This window comes from Balaenoptera physalus, assembly GCF_965194825.1.
Source record: "Balaenoptera physalus genome assembly, chromosome: 15".
In the NCBI taxonomy this organism is placed as follows: Eukaryota; Metazoa; Chordata; class Mammalia; order Artiodactyla; family Balaenopteridae; genus Balaenoptera; species Balaenoptera physalus.
Window position 1 is genome coordinate 45,479,373 of NC_138894.1, and position 21,191 is coordinate 45,500,563.

Below are 21,191 nucleotides of genomic sequence, written 5' to 3' on the forward strand. Positions count from 1 at the left end.
CTTCCTCTCATTATTTTGTAACTCATATTTTAATCCTCCGATGCAGTCAGGAGCTCACCTTTATAAGAAGGTGATGCAGGCATCAGAATTATAAAAGATATTGAGAATGATACTTTTTTTTTTTTTAATTTTTAATTAATTAATTAATTTATTTATGGCTGTGTTGGGTCTTCGTTTCTGTGCGAGGGCTTTCTCTAGTTGTGGCAAGCGGGGGCCACTCTTCATCGCGGTGCACGGGCCTCTCACTGTCGCGGCCTCTCTTGTTGCGGAGCACAGGCTCCAGATGCGCAGGCTCAGTAATTGTGCCTCACGGGCCTAGTTGCTCCGCGGTATGTGGGATCTTCCCAGACCAGGGCCCGAACCCGTGTCCGCTGCATTGGCAGGCAGATTCTCAACCACTGCGCCACCAGGGAAGCCCGAGAATGATACTTTTTAATCAATCTAGGTTTCATGCTCAGGACTCTTTGAAGACTACATGCTGTCCCTTTGGACCAAATGATAAAGAAACTGCAGTAATTAGTGAGAAAATAAATTGTAACAATATATGGAAATTCAAAAAGAGAAGAGCTGTGTGACGACACTGATGCATGCTCATGACAGTTCTATTTCTCCTCCTCATCTTATTTTTTTTTTAAAGTCCTTATTGAATTTGTTACAAGATTGCTTCTTTTTTTTTTTATGTTTTGGTTTTTTGGCCCCAAGGTATGTGGGATCTTAGCTCCCCAACCAGGGATTGAACCCGCACCCCCTGCATTGGAAGGCTAAGTCTTAACCACTGGACTGCCAGGGAATTCCCTTTCCTTCTCATCTTAGTCTATTAAGTTCTTATCAATAATATCCCAAAGACACTATGCTAAAATTGGGATGAAACCATGTTGAAATTTATTCTATTCAATGACAGTGGAGGAAACAGAAATAATGGTGAGTGTGACAGACTGCCATCTGTTCCTCAATATCTATCGTCCCTTCTTCCACGGTACTAAATTGGACACGTAGCTACCTAGAATAAAAACATGTCTTTCCCTTCCTTGCAGCTAAGTACGACCATGTGACTTAGCTCTAATCAACGGGATATAAATGTAAGAACAGTTGTGGCAGCTTCAAGGAATCTTCCTTAAAAGATAGGCGATACGTAACTTTTGCTCCTCTCTTCTTTCACTCTTTCCTGCATCCTGTTGCCTGAGATGTAGATACACTGGCCTCTTGGGATTCACAGAAATATAGACAAGATGAAAAGGCAGAGGGCTATGTACCACATGAAGGAACAAGATAAAACCCCAGAAAAACAACTAAATGAAGTGGAGATAGGCAACCTTCCAGAAAAAGAATTCGGAATAATAACAGTGAAGATGATACAGGACCTCGGAAAAAGAATGGAGGCAAAGATCAAGAAGACGCAAGAAATGTTTAACAAAGACCTAGAAGAATTAAAGAACAAACACCTAGAAGAATTAAAGAACAAACAAACAGAGATGAACAATACAATAACTGAAATGAAAAAATACACCAGAAGGAATCAATAGCAGAATAACTGAGGCAGAAGAATGGATAAGTGACCTGGAAAACAGAATGGTGGAATTCACTTATGTGGAACAGAATAAAGAAAAAAGAATGAAAAGAAATGAAGTCAGCCTAAGAGACCTCTGGGACAACAGTAAATGCAACAACATTCTCATTATAGGGGTCTCAGAAGGAGAAGAAAGAGAGAAAGGACCCGAAAAAATATTTGAAAAGATTATAGTCAAAAACTTCCCTAACATGGGAAAGGAAATAGCCACCCAAGCCCAGGAAGCGCAGAGAGTCCCAGGCAGGATAAACCCAAGGAGAAACACACCAAGACACATAGTAATCAAATTGACAAAAATTAAAGACAAAGAAAAAATATTGAAAGCAACAAGGGAAAAACGACAAATAATATACAAGGGAACTCCCATAAGGTTAACAGCTGATTTCTCAGCAGAAACTCTACAAGACAGAAGGGAGTGGCATGACATACTTAAAATGATGAAAGGGAAGAACCTACAACCAAGATTACTCTACCCGGCAAGGATCTCATTCAGATTTGACGGAGAAATCAAAAGCTTTACAGACAAGCAAAAGCTAAGAGAATTCAGCACCACCAAACCAGCTCTACAACAAATGCTAAAGGAACTTCTCTAAGTGGGACATACAAGAGAAGAAAAGGACCTGCAAAAACAAACCCATAACAATTAAGAAAATGGTAATAGTAACATACATATTGATAATTACCTTAAACGTGAAAGGATTAAATGCTCCAACCTAAAGACACAGGCTCACTGAATGGATACAAAAACAAGACCCATATATATGCTGTCTACAAGAGACCTGCTACAAAAACCAGAAAACAATATCACAAAAAAAGAAAATTATAGACCAATATCACTGATGAACATAGATGCAAAAATCCTCAACAAAATACTAGCAAACAGAATCCAACAACACATTAAAAGGATCATACACCACGATCAAGTGGGATTTATCCCAGGGCTGCAAAGATTCTTCAATACACGCAAATCAATCAATGTGATACACCATATTAACAAATTGAAGAATAAAAACCATATGATCATCTCAATAGATGCAGAAAAAGCTTTTGACAAAATTCAACACCCATTTATGATAAAAACTCTCCAGAAAGTGGGCATAGAGGGAACCTACCTCAACATAATAAAGGCCATATACGACAAACCCACAGCAAACATCATACTCAATGGTGAAAAACTGAAAGCATTTCCTCTAAGATCAGGAACAAGACAAGGATGTCCACTCTCACCACTATGATTCAACATAGTTTTGGAAGTCCTAGCCATGGCAATCAGAAAGAAAAAGAAATAAAAGGAATACAAATTGGAAAAGAAGAAGTAAAACTGTCACTGTTTGCAGATGACATGATACTATACATAGAGAATCCTAAAGATGCCACCAGAAAACTACTAGAGCTAATCAATGAATTTGGTAAGGTTGCAGGATACAAAATTAATGCACAGAAATCTCTTGCATTGCTATACACTAATGATGAAAAATCAGAAAGAGAAATTAAGGAAACACTCCCATTTACCATTGCAACAAAAAGAATAAAATACCTAGGAATAAACCTACCTAGGGAGACAAAAGACCTGCATACAGAAAACTATAAGACACTGATGAAAGATATTAAAGATGATACAAACAGATGGAGAGATATACCATGTTCTTGGATTGGAAGAATCAATATTGTGAAAATGACTATATTACCCAAAGCAATCTACAGATGCAGTGCCATCCCTATCAAATTACCAGTGGCATTTTTTACAGAACTAGAACAAACAATCTTAAAATTTGTATGGAGACACAAAAGACCCCAAATAGCCAAAGCAGTCTTGAGGGAAAAAAACGGAGCTGGAGGAATCAGACTCCCTGACTTCAGACTATACTACAAAGCTACAGTAATCAAGACAATATGGTACTGACACAAAAACAGAAATATAGATCAATGGAACAGAATAGAAAGCCCAGAGATAAACCCACACACCTATGGTCAACTAATCTATGACAAAGGAGGCAAGGATATACAATGGAGAAAAGACAGTCTCTTCAATAAGTGGTGCTGGGAAAACTGGACAGCTACATGTAAAAGAATGAAATTAGAACACACCCTAACACCATACACAAAAATAAACTCAAAATAGATTAGAGACCTAAATGTAAGACTGGACACTATAAAACTCTTAGAGGAAAACATAGGAAGAACACTCTTTGACATAAATCACAGCAAGATCTTTTTTGATCCACCTCCTAGAGTAATGGAAATAAAAACAAAAATAAACAAATGGGACCTAATGAAACTTAAAAGCTTTTGCACAGCGAAGGAAACCATAAACAAGATGAAAAGACAACCCTCAGAATGGGAGAAAATATTTGCAGACGAATCAATGGACAAAGGATTAATCTCCAAAATATATAAACAGCTCATGCAGCTCAATATTAAAAAAACAAACAACGCAATCCAAAAATGGGCAGAAGACCTAAATAGACATTTCTCCAAAGGAGACATACAGATGGCCAAGAAGCACATGAAAAGCTGTTCAACATTACTGATTATTAGAGAAATGCAAATCAAAACTACAATGAGGTATCACCTCACACCAGTTAGAATGGGCATCATCAGAAAATCTACAAACAACAAATGCTGGAGAGGGTGTGGAGAAAAGGGACCCCTCTTGTACTGTTGGTGGGAATGTAAATTGATACAGCCACTATGGAGAACAGTATGGAGGTTCCTTAAAAAACTAAAAATAGAATTACCATATGATCCAGCAATCCCACTACTGGGCATATACCCAGAGAAAACCATAATTCAAAAAGATACATGCACCCCAGTGTTCACTGCAGCACTATTTACAATAGCCAGGTCATGGAAGCAACCTAAATGCCCATCAACAGATGAATGGATATAGAAGATGTGCTACATATATACAATGGAATATTACTCAGCCATAAAAAGGAACAAAATTGGATCATTTGTAGAGACGGGGATGGATCTAGAAACTGTCATACAGAGTGAAATAAGTCAGAAAGAGAAAAACAAATATCATATATTAACGCATATATGTGGAATCTAGAAAAATGGTACAGATGAACCGGTTTGCAGGGCAGAAATAGAGACACAGATGTAGAGAACAAACGTATGGACACCAAGGGGGAAAAGTGGTGGTGGGGGGTGGTGGTGGTGGGATGAATTGGAAGATTGGGATTGACATATATATACTAATATGTATAAAATGGATAACTAATAAGAACCTGCTGTATAAAAAAATAAATAAAATTAAATTGAAAAAAAATGGCCTCTTCAGACACAAGGACAAGGATTACACCCAAGGAACAATAGAGCGATTTGATGGAAAAGTCTGGAACTCTGAAGGCTGTGTGGAACAGAAACAACTCTGGGCTTTCACGTAAAAGAGAAATAAATTCCTATCTTTTTAAAGTCTTTGTTAATTTGGATCTTTGTGACTGACAGCTGAACTTAATCCTAACTAATTCAATAAGTAAAGCAAAATAGGATGGTGAAGAGATTCCTTTTGATTCAGTCGGAGAGTCATCCCTCTAAAGCAGACTGGAAGAGGATGATACATTCTTTGAGAAAGGAGATGAGGAACTTTTAATTACTATTCCTCCAATATAGTGAGGCAGGTCTGAAGGGTTGTTTGTATGGCATAAATAAGTCTTTTAAAGAGTGAACTCAGCTGAGTGGATCAGCTAAATCTTTGGCATATTCACAGGATGCTGATAGTTGCTATGAAGCCTAATCATGTTGATGACTTGACAGAGTACATGAGCTTACTGAACCATTAACATGCTTTACTGAACATATGGCTTTAAAAACCTTTGGACTATTTACAGCGTTGCTTTCAACCAATTCTGGGAGGCCCAAGTGGAACCAATTATGATATAACTATAGAAGACTTAAAAATCCATTCCTAAAAGAGTCACACCTGAGAAGATCTGTAAACGACTCACTCTCAACAGCATAACAGGGCCAAATAACCAATGGGATACGTTATATAATCACTCTCAGAAATCTGTTAACTTAAAGTATCGGGAATTCCCAGGCAGTCCAATGGTTGGGACTCATTGCTTTCACTGCCGGGAGCCCAGGTTCAAGCCCTGGTTGGGGAACTAAGATCCCACATGCCAAATGGCCACAAAAAACAAAACAAAACAAAAAAGTATCAAGAGGCTTGAAAGATCAAAGAGAGCAGAAGAAAGTTTGTTATAAATCACTTAGATTGACAATTATGATGCAATATGAAAAAATGGTAAACTTTTTAGCACAGCAATAAAAGTTCTCAATCAACTATAAAATGACTACAATTCTTTTTAAATTGACGCTTTCTACAAATTATGGGTTGAGTTAGAGAAGTGCACATGGTTCACTAAAACTTCAGAGACCTCCGGTGGCTTAAAAGTTAAATGGACTTTTAAGATAACCAAAAAGTCCAGAGTATATGTTACTTGCTTTTCAATCTAGAAGCCTTTCATGAGACATACTGAGCCTAACTAAGGTGAGTAGGTGATAAGACAAATAAGCTGCATCAAAAGCATAGAGCAAAGGGTAATTTTCTCTAACAACCTGTAAATTTCTTTACAGTTTCTCATTAGAGGGCACTAATATAAGTAAAGACGGTCCCAGACTTAACAATGGTTCGACTCATGATTTTTCAGCCTTAAAATGGTGCAAAGAGATCCGCATTCAATAGCAACTGTACTTCGAATTTTGAATTTTGATCTTTTCTTGGACCAGGCAGAAGGCCACAGCTTCCAGTCAGCCACACAATCACAGGGTAAACAATCAATACATTCACAACCATTCTGTACCCAGACAACCATTGTTTTTCACTTTCAGTAGAGTATTCAATAAATTACTGAGATATTCAACACTTACTATAAAACAGGTTTTGTATTAGATGATTTTGCCCAACTGTAGGCTAATGTAAGTGTTCTGAAGCACTTCTAAGGTAGGCTAGGCTAAGCTATGATGTCAGGTAGGTTAGGTGCATTAAATGATTTTTGATTTATGATATTTTCAACTTAACGATGGATGCGTTGTAAGTTACTGGGACATAACCCTATCATAAGTCGAGGAAGATCTGTAAGTGGAAAATAAGATTCACAATCACAAATATTCAACTCACTCACAGACTTTCAGTACCTGCATATATCAACGTATGCCTGTACTTTAATCTCACACTTATCACTAAGCTTCCAATTATGAGGAATAAATGTTAGTTCCGTAAGAAAAAAAACTGTTCAATTTCAAACAGCAATGACATGTTCCTTGCCTAGGTCAAGTTCCAGAATATCAGTTATTCATTCTCCAAGGAGAAAGAAAATCAAATTTAAAGGAACAGAATTTTCTCAGCTTTGTTTTTCCCAATGATGAGAAATATATTTTCAACTGCCACATGACATAAGTCAGCTTACAAAATGAAGTCTTTACAGCAAGGCATGTGATCCTTTATCCCTCTCAGCAGGCCTCTTCCTAAGTGATAAATTCTTTCCTAAACTAAATTATTCAAAGCTGAACAATAAAATGCAGTAGTAGAGAGGACAAAGAAAATGAGAAAAAAATAAAGGGGAATTTTTTTCTTCTTTTTTTCAACAAAAGCAGATACAGAATTGTATAATGCATATATTGTATTTAAGGATATATATTTTAAAGCCCTTAAGATAAAATAACAGAAAGAAAATATACAAAATACAGTAACTTTACTGGGGTGGTAGAGATTAGTACTAGAGATTTCCCTTTTTTTGTTGTTTTTCAAATGTTCTCCGACATTAATTTTATCACTATTAAAACCAGAAAGTGAAAATTAAAAATAAGTTAAAAGCAGAAAAAGCCTTTTAATCTTCTTCTCTTTGGTTGGAGAATAGTGATACTTCAAGCATACTTATTTTGTGCTATGATCTAATGCTTCACCTAGCCTTCCCACCCAGAAGCTTGACAGAAATGCAGAGTCTCAGGCCTCACCTCAGATGTACTGAGGCTACATCTTAGTAAGATTTCTAGGGACACATTAAGCTAGTGAAGCACTGTTCTAGAGTATTCACCTAGAAATAAACACCTATGTTGATTCCTTTCTAAGTCCTTCCTATCTGTTAATCTATAATGATCATGTTCTGGGATTTACCTATTAGATATAGACATGTAATTCAGTAAATACGACAACAAGAGATAATAATAGGAATATATTAATCATACCACTACAGTTTGGGTAATTTTTTAAAAGAAAGCATAGTTCCAAACTTCAAACCCAAGCCACCATCCCCTACTACTTTAACCATACCCACTGAAATGAACCAAAAGCAGAATATGAGTACATCAAGGAGTCTTTAAATAAAGCCTGAAACTCATTAATTAGGAAACACTAGAACCTTAGGGTGGCATGACATTGCAGTATTGAAATGCCTGAGTAAGTCCTGACTCTACCTTATGAAGGTAATTTCATTCAGTTACTTTGAAACGTCCATCTAGGGCAGGGTTTCTCAATCTTGGCACTGTTGACAGTTTGGGCTGAATAATTCTTTGTTGTGGAGACTGTCCTGTGCATTGTAGGAGATTTAACAGCAACCCTGGCTTCTATGTACTAAATATCAGTAGTATCTCCCCAGCTGGAACAACCAAAAATGTTTCCTGACATTGCCAAACGTACTCTGGGGGCAACCCTTTCCCTGCAAGCCCTGATGAGAACCACTGATCTAGGAAGAGAACAGCCATGAGAAAGGGGTCCTCTCAATATCAATGATCTTATTTGGGATTTTCCCAAAAAGACAAATCTAAGAGTATAACTGAGTTCATAAGTTATAGACACATTTGCGAAATTTGTTTTGAAAGCTCTATAAGAACAAGGGCATGGTCTGTTTTTTTCTGGCTATTGTATTCACAGCAGTTTCTGGCCCATATCGTGTGTAACAATGTCTGTTAAATGAGCTAAAATATATGGATATTCTACCCTTCGTTTTGGGCAGTCAATTATTATTCAATTTTCAGAATAAACTATCATGATTTCTACTACGTGTATTGTCATTGCTTAGATGTATTTCTCTCACCCATTTTACCTAAAAAAAAAAAAAACTTCTACTAGTTAAATCATATCTGAAATTAATTATTAAGACCTATGATGTAACCACTATATCCAAACCAATTACCTGTACACTCTTGGAACATGGGGGATAGCAAAGGGAAGTAGGAAAATTAGCACAAGAAAGAAAGTAAACCTCATCAGGAATCTATGCTGAAGATCTAGCAGCTCAGGGCACTATTTGGAGAAAATAGAAGAAATTTTAGGTGCTGTCACTTTTCTGTTCAGATTGCTCTCTCTTCACTTGGCTTATTGTTCAAAACTCATCTAAGGCCTCACTCTCTAAGTGTTTGCCAAATACTCTAGACAAGTAGTTTTTAAACTTTTTTTTGAAGCCACAGACTCGCTTTCAAAACCTGATGAAATAAATGGCAATTATACATCAATTGAAAAAAAGGGGGAAAAAATCTGATGAAAACTATGAACCCTCTTCCTAGAAAAATGCACTTGCATACAAACTTTACTACAAAATGTGAGGGAATTTGTGAACTGCCTAAAATCTACTGATGGACAATGGTTTCTCTCATTCCTCCATGACCTTTAGTATTTATTGTCCATACCATACATCTTAGCAGTTCAAGTTAAGTGGTGAAATTTAGTTTCTCATCCAAGTAACTTAAATCATATAGCTTCTAGTCTGTCAACTGGGCAGCTGGTATGGTGATTCTGAGCATCTCTTAAAACAGAATATTTGAGAAAAGTGCTTATGAACTGTAAAGTACTAACAACACATAGGCTTAGGTTATGTTCTTCATTTCTGTCTCTCCAACCAGATTATAAAGAACTTGAGAGTAGGGACTGTATATTTTAACCCTCTTGAATACTTTTTGGTGTCCAGTAAAACTGAATGAATGTTTCTTAATGTCTATCTCAAGTAAGAAACTCTGGCTTATTTCCAGAGTTGAGGGTGGTGGTGGCAGTAACTACCTCTAACCTGCATCCAAAGATAATACAGAGAGACCAAACACTTTATTTGCTTCACAAGAATGTCACTTGCCTAGTCCTATCTTTGTAAGTCATGTATTAGTTCACCTACTCACCTACTCCAGTGCTATAGCTATGGTAGAGAGGTAAACATTTGAAAAAATGAAGGCTTTGTAAATCATGAATTGGAGAGAAAGAGAAAAAAGAAATCAATCAAGTTTCTTTCCTTAAAACTGTCATCTGCTAAATTCTTTGAATCATGTTGTCAAGATTCATTGCAAAGAAAATGAACTGTTTTGAGGATCAAGCCAAGAGGTAGTACGTCTAAGCTCTTCTCTTTGCTTAACTTCTTCAAGGAATGTTTCATGGTGAGTTCTACACTAATTTTAATTTTCAGGCAAAAAGTTATGGCATGTAATGAATACCATAATGGATAACAAACCCCAGCTCTGTTAAAAGCCAAGCGACTCTGGATAAATCCTACCTTTTTTTGGAATCCAACTCATATCAACTTTTCATGAACTCTTTTCCCTTGACTTTGAGTTGCCTAGCATTTTTGTCCACAGTCCTTCAGATCACATTATCATAAACTTTATTGGTCAGAATTGCATACATAAGTGCCTGTCTTATCGCCTTATCCAGATCAAATTCTGTGTAACATATTTGTGCAGCACAGATTTAGCTATATATTTAGCACTTGCTAAAGGATAGCTGAAATAGAATGAAGTTATATGACTTATCCAGGACTCATTTTCTTCTTCTATAAAAACAATACTAATAATCCCAGTTCCCCAAATGTCTGTATCACTGATCAAATTAACGTGAATGTGGTGACAGAAGGCCCCTAATAGTTTATACAGGGAGAAAATAGGCCATTCTTCTCATGGTCAGAAGCCTGTTCCTTGGAGATTCTACATATAAATGAGCAGAAGCCAATTCTCACCAGACTGTTTCTTTGATAGTTGATAGGAGAAGGAATAGAACCCTGGTCCCTAAAGTCCTGTTCTGTTACTTCTTTTCACTTTTCCTTGACACTGGCTGTTAGCCCACAGTACTTGGTTCACCCTTTGAGAAAAAGAATATAAAAAAAAACACAACAGAATAATTCCAGTCCTTTTAAATCTATTTTGTAAAGATGCCAAGAAGACAAATAAGACACTTATAGAACCAGGGAAGGCACTATGCAAACAAACTACATTAAAGAGCTACTTTCACATTTCTAAATTCTGTGCCTAATTTCCAATTTAAATTGGTAGTTTTAAAAAGAGGCCAACATAGAAATCAGTTAAAAGGATCAAAGTAGGATGAAATCAACAAAAGTAAGAGATGAACCAGGAGGTGGATTAGAAGGCTATCAGAAATAAGATAAATACCTCTCCCTTCAAAATGACATCTCTCTTCAACCTAATGTTACAAAGATTAATTGGAGAGAGTGAAAGTTTGTTACATAAGCCACAAATTCAAGTAAATCTACAAATTAAAATCTAGTCTTGGTTAATCACAATGAAGGAAAAGAATAAACAAATGGATTACAAATTTGCTGCCAAAATTTGCAAAAATTTTGGAATTTAATTATTGGTATATTTATTTAATACAAACAAGGGGGAAGCCAAAGAGCAAAAAGAACACCTGCAGGTTAGCAGCAGGAAGGCCATAAAACAGCAAAGAACAAAACTTTACTCCTTAAGGATCATGGTTTTTCTGTGGAAGATGTTTTGATGCCCCCTTCCCCCTAGAGACACAAAAACATTCTACAAATGATACAACAAATATTCCTAAATGACACAGTGAGTGATACAGAGCTATTATTCCTAAATGACACAGTGAGTGATACAGAACAATAAGGCTTATTATTTAAGACACAGTTTAAAGGGTCATTCAAATAATTATTTTATTCCCCATCTTTCAGGCTCTACCCCCACACAAATGTACCCTCCGGTAGTTACCATGGTAAAAACCTATGTATCTGTAATCCCTTTTATAAATCAAACCAATGGACGCTTGGACAAAAATCATAAGCTGACATGAATATCCAAGTAAAAATTTATATAGAGCCTAACCAGGAAGAAGTAGAAAAATAAAATACACATACCCCAAAAGCCCAGAACAATAAATTTAGAAACAAATGGCTAAGTGCACCTGCGGTTATTAAAAAATAAGTTACTACCCACCTGGTAAAATTATATAGGACCTCCCTTAAAACAACTAACTTACTCCATTTTCATCCTTAATGTTCTTCTCTCTATCTCTACTTAGACAAGGTAGTTCAAAGATTTTAGAGGGGAGTTCTTACTTTAGAGAACTAAAACTCTGGGGAGAATGAGTTAGGCAAGTCCTCACCCAGAACTATTAGTCTCTCATAACATTTGAACATTCATTTGCTCATTAATGCAACAAGTTTATATTTGGCATCACTATGCCTGGTATTATCATAAGCACCTGTGACTCAACAAGCAATAAGAATAGCTAATTCCTATTTTCATGGCCCTTACAATCTTGTGAGATGGATAGTTAAACAAGCAACTACAACTGGGATAAGGTATTGTAACAAGGGAAAAGGAAAAGCTATGGAAGGTATGTAATAGGGGGGACTAAGACAGGGAAGTCAAGGAAATCTCCACAATCAAGGAACATTTGAGACATGAAGGATGAAAAGGAATTGGTTAGGTTAAATTTCCCAGGGTAAGCACCTAAGTTTCCTCCTTGCTATTCACATGAAGAAGAATAGTACTCCTTCACCTTCTCTTATACCAGTTTGCCATCTTTGTTTCAGGTTCATCCTGAATAGCTTTGTATACAAGCAGGAAGTAGAACACTACAGAAAAGTCTATTCTGCCACTGTTCCCAATCATTTGGCGGGCAGACTTAGTTGGACCTAACTTCCAGAAGTAAAGTTCAAGTTAACTCAAATTTACACGTAAGGACAGAGCAAATAGGGACATACTTTCTGAATATGAGATACCACTAAATGACGACAAAAAAAAATTTTAAAACCTTTCCTTGTGGGATTGAAAACCGATTCTAAACAGATTTGGTTCTTAAAAAATATATATATATATTTTTCTATGTATAGATATATACATATATATGTATAGATATATATATGGAGAGAGAGAGAGAGAGGAAACTGAAGAGAAGGCATCTAATAAAGAAATAAGAAATAAGGCAGTGAACTCAAGTCTGAGAATTTAAAGAGATACCTTAGACCACCTAGCCATTATTAAGTAGAGACATCCTTAGTGAACATGACTGCTATTCTTATTTAATCTCCAACCAGCCAAGGGCCAAGGTATAAGCTATTCCCTTTGCCTAAAGCCATACCCAGAATCACCGGCTTAGCTGAGTATTTCCAAAGGCTCTAACTCATTGACAAATCTCAAGATGATGATAGGGCTTAACGTCTTTGAATAAAACAATGTGTGTTTAGTGGGTGAAAGACTGTACACTCAGTGTTCCTTACTCCAAAGTTAGAAGATACTTGACAATCTTCTCAAGTGTCTAAATCTGCACAGAAAAATAGGTTTGAAGTATTGTTTGGCCTTAAAAATAAAACGAGGTATTTCAACTTCTCGTAAACACCTTTGGAAGGTAAAAGCATGAACTAGCCTGATATCTCATCTTCATCAAAGGGTTGTTTTTACCAGTGGCACCATCACCTCAGTGTCAGCATATAAAATACGTAAAAACAGTGCAGTTATTACTCAATTTCTTTTATTAATAAAACAGACAGCAGAAAATACAAATCAACTTTACAAATGTAATTTATCAAGCAAAGAAAACTAGAAGTATTTTTCATTATAAACAAAACAGAGATCCAAAATTGCTGATCCAGAAAGTAGAAATGGATTCATTTAAAATAAACTAAAGCCATGAATGAAAGAAGTTTCAGGCTGAAGCACATGATGTTAGATGATGGCACCTACTGACTAAATGTAATATTGCATCCCTATATTAGTCATGAATATCTGAAGGAAGAACAAAGTTTCTGGTAGTGTGGACCTAAAAGATCCCCACAATCTCTTAGGAGTAGGGAGTACAGCAGTGTGAAGAGGAAAATGGTGATCAATGGTCAAGGAAAAATTCTGTACTAAAGAACATAACACAAACAAAAAGCAAGCTGATAGAGGTGTACTAAAAGCCCCAGCAAGGCAAATCAATGTTGGTAATATATAATCCCAAGGAGTCCAAACTTAACTTTCATTTAGTCTTCTGGATTTTAATTTTTAGGTATATTATATCTAATTTCACCATGAAAAATAAAAGTAAAGTAGGATTCACTTGACATAAATTGTCGTAAAGGGAAAGTATACTCTGAAAACTAAGAGAGAGAGATTTCATGAATGATTCTTCACTGAGAAAGAGCATGGTTAGGGAAAGAGAATGAGTTTTACAGCCAGGGAAAATTGTGCTCAACCCTCTAACCCTCCTACTTGAGTTGTATGACCTTGAGTACATTGTTCAACATCGCTAAACCTTTTTCCTCATTTATGTACCTTAAAATAATATTTTAAGAACTGGCACATAAGAGGCACTCAACAAGTGACTATTATTAGAATTATTATGGAATTGCTATATTTTTCCCAGGAAGACTTTTGATCAATAAAACTGCATGTTACTATGCCAGAAAATACCCGACCAGTTAAAAATTCCTTAATTCCTTTGGAATTCCTGGTTCTAAGGACTTCTTTTTTGTTCAGTAGAAAGAGTTTTAAATAAGGAAAAAGAACATATCTTTTCAGATATTTTATTTTGTTAACTTCCAGAAGATAGGACATACTACCCTTCTGGCATATCTCACATTTAATACCCCATAGGCAGATACATTCCTTTGTCAGATAGGACTGTGCTTTCCCATACATCCATAACAACCAGCAGAAACTGGCCAGCTTGCTCAAAATTGTAACCTGGGCTATCCCATTCTGGTGGTATGATGCAACGAACAGGTTAATCCCTCCGATATTTAAAATGCATATGCTGTGCAAGAGCTAGAAAATCAGTCAGCACCACCTAACCCTACAATGTTATTCTCACTTCTTTCTGAATCAAATTAGCTAATCAACTCCTTTAACAAGAGGCCATTCTAATACTCCATCAGGTAAAAGAGAAGAGCATAGACTTGTTCTCTTTAAGGCTGCAACACAACTACTGAGCCTTTTCTGAATAAGATCTGTTCTTTATGCATGTCCCTGTGATTTCACAAGCTGTGGCATTTAAATAAATTTACAGGCTTGGGATGGTTTCCTAAAGAAAACATGAAGCTTGTATTTGCTGCTTCAAGGAAAGAAGAAAGGAAATGGCACCCAACCCAACTAAGCAGAGTAACGTAACAGTAGTTTCAGAAATGTGCTAACCCAATTTCAGGCACAGTTTTCTGGCCCTTCAAAGACTGGAAATTAATGCAAGCATCCCAGACTTGATTCCTCTTGGGAATGCAGAGACAGTTAAAATTTTCTCCAAGCTAAGCTTCATTTATCTACTTATGTTGTTAGAAACAGTGGAATAAAATTAATATAAAAATTTTAAAATAAATATACATACCTTTGTTTGTGTTTATAGTCATTGGCTTCCGTGAGAAATCAAGTTTTAAGGAAGGCTATCAACAAAACTTATTTTTAAAAAAAGAAGAAGAAATAACAATGCCCTAGATCACAGAAAATTAGGGGGAAAAAACCATACCTATTATTATGATAAATTCTACAGCAAAATTCAAAACCATTTTGGATTTCTCAGTTATTGGGAATTACACCTATTAATAACAATATCTTTATTATACTTTTTGATTCATCAGTTTTAAAAACCACTATCTGAAAACAACTCTATCAGTTAGACAGAATTAGTTCTATTTTACATATGAAAAACTGAGAAAGATATGTTGTGACTTTCCTAACACTACAAAACTAGTTAATGGATAGCCAGAACTGGTACCTAGGTTTCCTAACTCCTAGGTCTTTCTACTAATCTGGTAGTTTCAAAGTTTAGCCTCAGAATCCTCTTTCAAACTAAATATTTTGTGGAACCCCATTAATTCAATAGGTAAAATTGCACCTGCTCTGACTGAAGTGGATACTGGGGCCAGAGCCCGGTACACCTATGCTCCACCTTTCCTCCCCCATGATGGACTTTGAGGCACTTCTGGGGATCATCATGACTCAAAAAAAACAACAACAACAAAACACAGCATAAAACACCACCATCAAAGTTCATATTTCTGACTCATTCCCTATGGGAAATCTATAAAGTAAATCTAATCTGAATATGAACAAGACTAATAAAATAACACTTTTCACAGTTACCACAAACATATATTGATGGGAGTAAAAGTAAAAGTTACATCTGATATGTACCATTCCAAAGATAATGAATACATAGAGTTTACTAGTTACTGAACTACTCCCATGATATTGTGTGATACAACAGGAAGGAAGGAGGAGCATTTCATTCTTTGGCAATACTGTCACCTCATTTACAATGCTGACATCAAGACACTAGTTAAGTCATTTGTTTCCAACGTTAAATATAGCCACCTTTCTTCAAATAAAATTTAACTGAAATCTTAAATGGAAATTATAAGCTATTCTAGTTAAATGGGGTGGAACGGGGTGGGGCAGTGCCAAAAAGTCAGCCAAGCCTCACCAAAACTGCTGCAGGCTCTAGGAACACTAAAATGGAAGAACAGCTGGCCAGAGTAAAGGATTATTTCAAGATTTCCGAGCAGTTTCTGAAATATAAATGGTGAACAGCGTACACTGTTGATGGACTGACACCTGAAGTAGAAGCAGAGGCAACAGGGCTTGATTTTTCGGCATAAATAAATGGACTTGAGTGCAAAGTACGGCATAAACTTCTAGTCCACACTCACGTGAGTAACCATTATATAATAACTCTGTATGCTCTGCAAAAGGACTATTGCCAGAGGCACACACAAGGCTCATAAATCAAAGAAGTATTATTTCTTAAAATACCAGCACAAACTTTCCAGGGTTAGAGCAGTTATCAACTAGCAGGCCAAGTTTATTAATCCCAAGTGCCAAAGAGAGAGCAAACCTCAAACTTAACTTACCTTTGAAAATAAACCTTAAATTCGGAAGAGAACCAGGATGAAGATGATTGATAGAGTAAATACAAAACCATCAAACAATGAGACTGCAACTACAAAAAGCATCAGGAAAGTCAGAGCTGATCTCAAAGTTTAAATCATACAAGGTCAGAAAAAAAAACAAAAAACCAATAATCCTTGTATCAGCTCCAGAGAAGCCAATATCAGCTCCACTACTTTCTCACCACCGAACACATTATATCAAATAAACTAGCTGTTGTACCTAAAAATATATCCTGAAATTGTAACACATGATAATTTAAAGACTCTGTGGTCTTCTGAAAAGGACAGCATACTGGGAGGTGACTTTGTTTTCTTCTTGCCTGTGCTACAGATTACCCATGTGAGCTAAAGCAAATAATTTTTCTCTCAGCCTTTTCATTTGTTAAAAAGGGATTCTAACAGCTACACTACTTACCTCACAATAGTGTTGTAATTATCTGATAAAATAATATACATCAAAGCATGATTTAAAGTACTAAATACCATGTAACTTGTATACTATGAGATATATCTATTTACCAATCAGCTACAGTAAATAGAAGGTTAATTTACCTTTGTTAACTAAACTTGAAAAGAATCTATATTAATTTACCACTGTTGACTGAAGAAGAAAAATCCCTATACCTATATGCTGGAAAACCATCCTATCTTGACAGCCACAGATTATACACAAGCTCTGGTTCTCTCTCAACATTACAGATACAGAACTGAGAATCTTCACCAATCAGAGGTCACAGTCAATAAAAACTTATTTCAATGGCCTGAGCAATTTTTCACTTGAGCTTTGAATTTCATCATAAAAGTTATGTATTAAAATAAGAGTGGAGAGATATTTTGTGTAAATGTTTAGAGAAAGCATTAAGTGAGAGGTGCCAATTTTTTGAAAGAAAATATATCAATATACAAAAATGATACGATTCACTTAAACATGTAGTGAACCCCTACTCTACTCTATCCAAGGCCCTTTGCTGCATAAGTTTGTGCTGTAGAGGCCTGGACCTATAGGCACTGTAACAAAATTTTTATCTAAATCAAATACTGAAATCTTGTTCTAAGCTTGCTGCTTGCTGGAAGAACTGAAAGAATTAAACATGTGAAATAACTCAGTGACAGTTTCTGGCTGTTTCATCATCAAGGATGCTGATGATAAAGCATGTGATTTGGGCCTCATATGCTAACTGTGTCAGGTATCACTTGGTTTTCCTATTTCGTATATAACTAAACTGAAGCTCTTAACAGTCTAGCATTCAAACACACAGGCTGAGGCTTCTTCTTCTTTTTTTTTTTTTAAACTATTTCTCAAAGGTCAAAGATACTTCTGATATTATGTACATTGAGAAACTCACCAGTAACCCATTAAACATATATCTGGTGACTGGCCATTATACTGCAACTGCTGTGTATTTTATACTATAACAACTTCCTGGTCAAGGTGGATATAGCCCAATTATAAAATGATGAGCTGAGCCCTGAACATCTGGAAACATTTAGGAAATATTAAAGAAGAGTTTGTTAGCTACGAATGAAAGGTTAAACTAAAAGGTTGTGAAGGAGAGAAGGGCTAGAAAAGACATGAGAATTACACATACAGCAGCTATGATGAAGCAACCAAAAGCAGCCAGTCCAAAGGGAGAAGAGAATGGATTAAGTATACAGAGAAAGGCTGAAAGTGACCATGCAGAAAGAGGAGTTAAGGAGGGGAAAGAGACAGAGAGAGAAAAAAACAGAGGGTCAGAGAGAGACTGAGTCCTGGAACATGCACCCTTATAATACATCCTCCTTTCTTGGACATAATTTGAGTGTGATAGTTAATGGAAACCAAAAAGACCCAACTAAATCACAGTCTCCTACCTGGCATTTCCACTCCAACAGGCTGAATTTCTAAATTCATGATCTCTTTTGATACGTTTTCTAACTTCAGCTTTCATCATAAATTGTAGAGGTAGGCCATCACACCCTTTTATGGGTATCCCTCCTATAAGGTGGTATCTACTAGCTGACCATCTATGATTCAAATTTAACAACTAAATGTAGTCACTTGAGAGCAGGGCAATTCAAACAATCAAATATTTGAATTCTTACTATGCAAGGCATTTCTTTTTCCTTTTTTTTCTTTTCTTTTTTCTTGAAGTATAGTTGGTTTACAACATTGTGTTAGTTTCAGGTATAGAGCAAAGTCATTCAGTTATATACATTTTTTTTTCAGATTATTTTCCATTATAGGTTATTTCAAGATACTGAATATAGTTCCCTGTGCTATACAATAAATCCTTGTTGCTTACCTATTTTATGACTAGTAGTTTGTATCTGTTAATCCCATAAAGGCATTTCTTTTTAAGAAGTAACTTTTAAAGAAGATATTTTTCTGATTTTCCCTCCCAAAGCTCTCAATTCAACATTTTCCCTCCAAAAAATATGCCACACTTGCCTTTGTTCAGTAACTGAGGAGAAAGGTGAGTAGAAGTGTAATTAAAGCAAATCCTATCAGCAGAAATCATCTAAGAACTATAGTTTCTTCACTCAACTCTGGTAAATTACTCCTTATACCAGATATTCTTGCTTTCAAAGAATCAGGGAAGTAAATCAGGTCCTGTAATATTCATGTAATTTACTAACTTAAAGTTAGTAAAAAATAGTAACTAAATACAGAGTAGTCATAAATGGCCCAGGAATCCAAAAATGAAATTTAAGGTAATATACTTCTATTTCCGCCCTGTTTTAAAGAGGTTAAACCAATAGAAAAAGAGCAGCAAGGGGAAGTCTATATGAGTGGATTAGGTTCCACTAAAGTAAACAATTCTCAATTTCAAAGAACATAGTTTGGGCTTCGAAAAACAGATATATGGCTTTTAACTCCTATGAGTCAGTGGTTTCTAGCACAATCAAATTTGAAGTAATTCTTCCTAAGAACAATTCACAAAATCTGCACATTCTGGGCAGTTTATAATCATTTGACAATCAATCACAGGCATATTCTGAGTATCTTCTATATGTTCAGTGTAAAATATATATCAGACAGTTCCTGTACTCAAAAAAAATTAAATTCAACTAGAAAAATAAGAAACCATATGGTAGAAGAACTTGCAAAGTATAAAGGGACATGTATTGATAATTGTTAGACTGTGTTACACAAACTAAAGTGCCAGAAGACTATAAAGGAAAGGTTGACCATGTAGTAGAAAAGGCCGTTTCACAAAAACTATAATCAACTAAGTGTTGCTGTCAATGTGATAGCAGATGTTCTCAAAAGCAAATTAAAAAATATATATATATATATATTTATTTATTTGGCTGCGCTGGGTCTTAGTTGCGGCATGCGGGATCTAGTTTCCTGACCAGGGATCAAACCCGGGCCCCGTGCATTGGGAGCGTGGAGTCTTAACCGCTGGACCACCAGAGAAGTCCCTCAAAAGCAAATGTAAAGGAAGCTAAAACAACTCAGTTTCTATCTATTTCAAACACAGAAGATCTAAGTAAAGATCACCAGAATCCCACCATACAAGCCTTTTCTTCATGATTCAATTAGAGATCAAATTCTAACTCTTTCTCAGAATGCAAAACCATTTTTAATTCACCAAGAATCACAGAGTGAAGGTCTTCGAAAATAAAATTCAATTCAAGTGTGGCATCACTAAAGTAAGTAACCAAACAAAATTTAGTTTAACATAAATGGCAATAGGTTCCCAGAGAAAAGATGAACCCAGTGAAAGATGATACCCTGGCTCTTCAGTTTGAAGTAAAATGGAAAAACAGATATGTTAATAAATTTTAATTACCAACAACTTTCACTGGTGAAGCACATTTAGGGATAAGTAGTGTGCTTTGGTTTGTATCCTACCAATGAGAACTATGCTTCTTTATTACCAAGATTTTTTTTTCAATTAATTAATTAATTAATTGTATTTTTGGCTGCGTTCAGTCTTTGCTGCTGTGCGCCGGCTTTCTCTAGTTGCGGCAGTGCGAGGGCTTCTCATTGTGGTGGCTTCTCTTGTTGCGGAGCACGGGCTCTAGGCGTGCGGGCTTCAGTAGTTGTGGCACGTGGGCTCAGTAGTTGTGGCACGTGGGCTCAGTAGTTGTGGCTCACAGGCTCTAGAGCGCAGGCTCAGTAGTTGTGGCGCACAGGCGTAGCTGCTCCGTGGCATGTGGGATCTTCCCAGACAAGGGCTCGAACCCGTGTCCCCTGCACTGGCAGGCGGATTCTAAACCACTGCACCACCAGGGAAGTCCCAAGGATTATGCTTCTTAACATGCTATAAGTCAAGCCAATATTGGGATGGAAAAAATATCTATGATCTTCAGTAATAGAGTTGAGTGCTTAAAGGATCAAATATGAAACAGTATCTACTGAATGCATTTGAGTTTCCAGGTAAACTTGATTGAAAAAGAAAAAGTATTCATTAAACACAGTAGCATTTATTTAGGACTTAATTATATTTTGTTTTATATCATATACAGGCCTGGTTCACCAGAATCAGGGATATTATGTCTAACGACTGTGAAGATTTACAGAGGCGGGTAAAGAAAGA

The 21,191-nt window shown here is 36.2% G+C and overlaps 1 protein-coding gene across 4 annotated transcripts in view; it reads right to left on the reverse strand.

Annotated features, from left to right (window-relative positions):
- The window catches only part of COMMD1 (copper metabolism domain containing 1), a 148,416-nt gene that overhangs the window by 32,778 nt on the left and 94,447 nt on the right, over window positions 1–21,191 (reverse strand). For 2 of the 4 annotated variants that reach the window (XR_014253967.1, XR_014253968.1), the window contains exon 3: window positions 10,510–10,631. The exons of the other annotated variants lie outside the window; for them this stretch is intronic. The gene's annotated coding sequence lies outside the window, so the exon portion shown is untranslated. The remainder of the gene's footprint in view (window positions 1–10,509; window positions 10,632–21,191) is intronic. 4 annotated transcript variants of the gene reach the window in all.